The sequence below is a fragment of the Schistocerca serialis genome, chromosome 3 (genome assembly GCF_023864345.2).
Source record: "Schistocerca serialis cubense isolate TAMUIC-IGC-003099 chromosome 3, iqSchSeri2.2, whole genome shotgun sequence".
In the NCBI taxonomy this organism is placed as follows: Eukaryota; Metazoa; Arthropoda; class Insecta; order Orthoptera; family Acrididae; genus Schistocerca; species Schistocerca serialis.
The window spans coordinates 857,622,189-857,628,757 of NC_064640.1; positions in this window are offsets into that span (position 1 = coordinate 857,622,189).

The following is a 6,569-nucleotide window of genomic DNA, read 5'->3' on the forward strand; positions in this document are numbered from 1 at the left end:
ACTACCCGGGCCAGCAAGATCTCCGGATCTGTCCCCCATTGAGCATGTTTGGGACTGGATGAAGTGTCGTCTCACGCGGTCTGCACGTCCAGCACGAACGCTGGTCCAACTGAGGTGCCAGGTGGAAATGGCATGGCAAGCCGTTCCACATGACTACATCCAGCATCTCTACGATCGTCTCTATGGGAGAATAGCAGCCTGCATTGCTGCGAAAGGTGGATATACACTGTACTAGTGCCGACATTGTGCATGCTCTGTTGCCTGTGTCTATGTGCCTGTGGTTCTGTCAGTGTGATCATGTGATGTATCTGACCCCAGGAATGTGTCAATAAAGTTTCCCCCTCCTGGGACAATGAATTCACGGTGTTCTTATTTCAATTTCCAGGAGTGTACAATGTGCTTTGGAAACTATTATATGAGACTCAGTAGTCATAAGTTGTGGACGTCATTGCCACGTAAGCAAGGTTAAAGTGTATAAAGATAAATATACGGAATCTGACAGTCTTCAAATCGGACATTGTCACCTTCTAGCACGGTTTGACAGCTTCCGCCCTGTCTCATCTGTTTGACAGCGAAAAGTCTGGCAGACTCCCCAGCTGCTTGTCCAATTGTCTGTGGTTACTGGAGCACCAACAGCTGTCCATTGTGGAGACTTGCGCCAAGGGCAGTCGTCTAACACCGTCCTTCCGTATACTTTGTTGTAAATTTTGCTTTCTGTAACTAATTATAAGACAACCACGTTCATTTTTTTACAATATACAAAGAAATTCTTACGTCTAGGAAACATGTCGTTACTTATGGTTTTCCTTATCATCAGTTCAATGAAAGGATATATTTACATATTTTAAAAAATAAGCAAGATTTTAAGTTCCGCATTTTCGGTTCTACCTCTGTTATGAATACAAACTTCTCTGTTCCCCTTCCCATATTTCTCACAGTGATTTCTTAGTCACTGTTACTAAATGCAACAAATCCTTGGCCTCTCTTGTTAGACTGTAGCGTCTAGTTCAAAGTAACTACTTCATTTCTCTATTATCTACACAAGCCAACAGTTTTTAGTATCTTACAATCTTACTTATCTTACTTACATACTATACATTCAATAATTATCACTTTACACCTTAACCCCCAAAAGTTCTAATACTACAATTATTTTTGACAAGACTCCCCCCCCCCCCCTTCCCCCAAAAAAACATCTTCAGTGACTTCTCACTGTTGTCACAACATTCATGCAATACCACATAGTAAATATTTCTTTCAATTTAAATAACAAATTTACATGTGACTAAAATTATATACTCAGGGACTTCTCCCTATCTTACACATCAACCCCCATAATTTTTAGCACTACAAGTTTTTATGTGACATCCTGGCGGAGGTTCGAATCCTCCCTCGGGCATGGGTGTGTGTGTTTGTCCTTAGGATCATTTAGTTTAAGTAGTGTGTAAGTTTAGGGACTGATGACCTTAGCAGTTAAGTCCCATAAGACTTCACACACATTTGAACTTTTTTATGTGAAAAACAAACAAAACATCTTCAGTGACTTGTCGCAGTTGTCACTCCATTAATGTAGGTCATAAAACTACACGGAAAATATTCCTGTTACTTTGAATCTAACTGTCACTTACGTTTAGGTTGGGTCAAGGTTTAAATGTTCAGGTTAGGGGATCCAAGCTAATTTCCTGGTTCACACATCCCTCAGCATTTATGCATCATGTATACAGTCTTCCATCTGCTTGTCTGTCTTCAGAATACCATGATTCCCAGTCAAATTCTCAGCTATCACGCATCCACTCGAAATCACTCATGTCTATAGTACCCAGTTGTTCACACAGATTCACAGTATTACACCTTTCCTCACAGCTCCTTTGCACAAATTACAGAAAATTATACCACCTTTTGCTCTTATTACTTGGCACCTTCTAATCTTCATTTTACTCAACCTGTCTGCCTCGTTCTTCTCGATGTCGTCCTTCTTTATTACTCGTAGACCTCAAGTTTCTCTACTTTATTGATGAAATCTCTTTCTACTCCCTTAGCTACAGTTCTTGCCGTGGCCCTCTTCAATGGGGCAATTTGACATACTTTGACACTAGCTCAATCGTTACTAGTACGCACCTAAACCCTTCAGTCGACATAGGCAGTGGCCCAAAATCTATTCTTTGTGATTGAATGGATGGGAGATTTCGTTGCCACTGTCAACGGTTTTGCTTTCTGGCAAGTAATTGCACTTCCTAAGAACTGGTCTGACTCTCCTCTCCATATTCATGAGATACACCGACTCCATAAGACGTAAACTACATTTTCTAGGTCCGTAGCGTCCGTAGCAAAAGTGCACCTACCATATTACCTTGTTTACAAGTACATCTGGTACACAAATGACACAAATCTCAGACATTTCACTTCTAAAAATCAAAATATTATCCTTTATCCTGTAAAACTGATCGAGCTTTCGGTTATTTTGTTGCCCTGGTTTGTCTCTAACCACCATCCAAACAGAATCTCTCTGTTGCAAAATTCCTGTTTCCCCCATCACGTCTCTAATACAATTTTCAAATGGCACTCCGAGCATTTACATTAAATCAATCTGGTTTCCCCTGATGTCTGTATCCTTAGTCCTGTGGTTCCCTACTGGGTTGCGAGATAGAGCATCTACCACCACATTTTCCTTACCAGTTATATGTACTACCTCGTAACGAAATTCCTGCAGGTGCAGTGCTTATCTAATCAACCGTCAGTGTGTCAGTTTGGTGGACGACAGGAACACGAGCGCTTTATGTTCCGTGTAGATCTTAGTAAGCCACCCGTACAAGTATTACAGGAACTTACTAAACCCCCACACGATCGCCAAAGCCTCAAGCTCAGTAACGGAATAGTTTTTCTCAGCTTTGCTCAGTACTCGACTGGCAAAAGCAATTGGTTGCTGTATGATAGTTCCTCCTCGCTCGATTTCTTGGAACAGGGTCAGATCCAGCCCGCAACGTGAGCTATCGGTCGCCAAACAGAACTCCTTATACAAATTTGGATGTCCTAGTATAGTAGCATCTAACAGTGCCATTTTCAATTAATCAAATTCGTCCTGCGCCACCGCATCCCACGACCAAAATCCCTTCTTTCCAGTTAAATAGTAAACCGTGGCGTAGTCACTCCATTGATTTGAATAAACCGCTTGTAGAAATTGATTAAACCCAGATAACCCCGTAACTGTCGCTTTGCCTTCGGTACCGGAAAATCCCTAATCGTGTCTAATCTATCCGCTTCCGGCTTAATCCCCTCTGTAGATATGACATGCCCTAAGAAATCCATTTGCTTCTTACCAAACTCAGACTTACACAGATTCACAGTGACACCATACTTGGCGAATGCATCTAATAAAATTTCTAGCGTTCTATATGTTCGACCCAATTCTTCTCTGCTATGAGTACATCATCGATTTATAACGTCACTTTGTTTCTAATCTGTTCCGGAATCACTGCGTCTAGTGCCCTAATGAATGCCGCTGTCGATACGTTCAGGCTTGTGGAACTGGTGGCACTTTCCATAGCACAAGGATGCCGTATACTTAGGACATGCAGGGTCCAACTTCACCTGCCAGAAACTGGTCCACAGATCGACAGAGCTTAGCAGGCTATTCCCATGGAAACACTGTAACAACTCCTGAAGTGTTCCTGGCCGATCTGTTTCCGGAACTATGATTTTGTTCACCCTACGTGAATTAACCCCCCCCCCCCCCCCATGAACCATGGACCTTCCCATTGGTGGGGAGGCTTGCGTGCCTCAGCGGTACAGATAGCCGTACCGTAGGTGCAACCACAACGGAGGGGTATCTGTTGAGAGGCCAGACAAACGTGTGGTTCCTGAAGAGGGGCAGCAGACTTTTCAGTAGTTGCAGGAGTAACAGTCAGGATGATTGACTGATCTGGCCTTGTAACACTAACAAAACGGTCTTGCTGTGCTGGTACTGCAAACGGTTGAAAGCAAGGGGAAGCTACAGACGTAATTTTTCCCGAGGACATGCAGCTTTACTGTATGGTTAAATGATGATGGCGACCTCTTGGGTAAAATATTTCGGAGGTAAAATAGTCCCCCAATCGGAACTCCGGGCGGGGACTACTCAAGAGGACGTCGTTATCAGGAGAAAGAAAACTGGCGTTCTACGGATCGGAGCGTGGAATGTCAGATCCCTTAATCGGGCAGGTAGGTTAGAAAATTTAAAAAGGGAAATGGATAGGTTAAAGTTAGATATAGTGGGAATTAGTGAAGTTCGGTGGCGGGAGGAACAAGACTCTTGGTCAGGTGAATACCCGGTTATAAATACAAAATCAAGTAGAGGTAATGCAGGAGTTGGTTTAATAATGAATAAAAAATCGGAGTGCGGGTAAGCTACTACAAATAGCATAGTGAACGCATTATTGTGGCCAAGATAGACACGAAGCCCACGCCTACTCAAGTAGTACAAGTTTATATGCCAACTAGCTCTGCCGATGACGAAGAAATTGAAGAAATGTATGATGAAATAAAAGAAATTATTCAGATAGTGAAGGGAGACGAAAATTTAATAGTCATGGGTGACTGGAATTCGGTAGTAGGAAAAGGGAGAGAAGGAAACGTAGTAGGTGACTATGGATTGGGGGTAAGAAATGAAAGAGGAAGCCGCCTGGTAGAATTTTGCACAGAGCACAACTTAATCATAGCTAACACTTGGTTCAAGAATCATAAAAGAAGGTTGTATACATGGATGAAGCCTGGAGGTACTAAAAGGTATCAGATAGATTATATAATGGTAAGACAGAGATTTAGGGATTAGGTTTTAAATTGTAAGACATTTCCAGGGGCAGATTTGGACTCTGACCACAATCTATTAGTTATAAACTGTAGATTAAAACTGAAGAAACTGCAAAAAGGTGGGAATTTAAGGAGATGGGACCTGGATAAACTGACTAAACCAGAGGTTGTACAGAGTTTCAGGGAGAGCATAAGGGAACAATTAACAGGAATGGGGGAAACAAATGCAGTAGAAGAAGAATGGGTAGCTTTGAGGGATGAAGTAGTGAAGGCAGCAGAGGATCAAGTAGGTAAAAAGACGAGGGCTAGTAGAAATCCTTGGGTAACAGAAGAAATATTGAATTTAATTGATGAAAGGAGAAAATATAAAAATGCAGTAAATGAAGCAGGCAAAAAGGAATACAAACGTCTCAGAAATGAGATCGACAGAAAGTGCAAAATGGCTAAGCAGACATGGCTAGAGGACAAATGTAAGGATGTAGAGGCTGATCTCACTGGGGGTAAGATAGATACTGCCTACAGGAAAATTAAAGCGACCTCTGCAGAAAAGAGAACCATCTTTATGAATATCAATAGCTCAGATGAAAAAGCAGTCTTAGGCAAAGAACGGAAAATAGAACGGTGGAAGGTGCATATAGAGGGTCTATACAAGGGCGATGTACTTGAGGGCAATATTACGGAAGTATAAGAGGACGTAGATGACGATGAAATGGGAGATATGATACTGCGTAAAGAATTTAACAAAACACTGAAAGACCTAAGTCGAAACAAGGCCCCGGGAGTAGACAACATTGCATTAGAACTGTTGACAGCCTTGGGAGAGCCAGCCATGACAAAACTCTACCATCTGGCGAGCAACATGTTTGAGACAGGCGAAATACCTTCAGACTTCAAGAAGAATATAATAATCCCAATCCCAAAGAAAGCAGGTTTTGACAGATGTGAAAATTGCCGAACTATCAGTTTAATAAGCTACGACTGCAAAATACTAACACGAATTCTTTACATACGAATGGAAAAACTGGTAGAAGCCGACCTAGGGGAAGATCAGTTTGGATTCCGTAAAAATATTGGAACACGTGAGGCAATACTGACCCTACTACTTATCTTAGAAGCTAGATTAAGGAAAGGCAAAGCTACGTTTATAGCATTTGTAGACTTAGAGAAAGCTTTTGACAATGTTGACTGGAATACTCTCTTTCAAATTCTAAAGGTGGCAGGGGTAAAATACAGGGAGCGAAAGGCTATCCACAATTTGTACAGAAACCAGATGGCAGTTGTAAGAGTCGAGGGGCATGAAAGGGAAGCAGTGGTTGGGAAGAGAGTGAGACAGGGTTGTAGCCAATCCCCGATGTCATTCAATCTGTATATTGAGCAAGCAGTAAAGGAAACAAAAGAAATATTCGGAGTAGGAACTAAAATCCATGGAGAAGAAATAAAAACCTTGAGGTCCACCGATGACATTGTAATACTGTCACAGACAGCAAACGACCTGGAAGAGCAGTTGAACAGAATGGATAGTGTTATTGCAAGGAGGATACAACATGAACATCAACAGAAGCAAAACGAGTATAATGGAATGTAGTCGAATTAAACCGGGTGATGCTGCGGGAATTAGATTAGGAAATGAGACACTTAAAGTAGTAAATGAGTTTTGCTATTTGGGGAGCAAAATAACTGATGATGGTCGAAGTAGAGAGGATATAAAATGTAGACTGGCAATGGCAAGGAAAGCGTTTCTGAAGAAGAGAAATTTGTTAACATCGAGTATAGAGTTTTTTGTG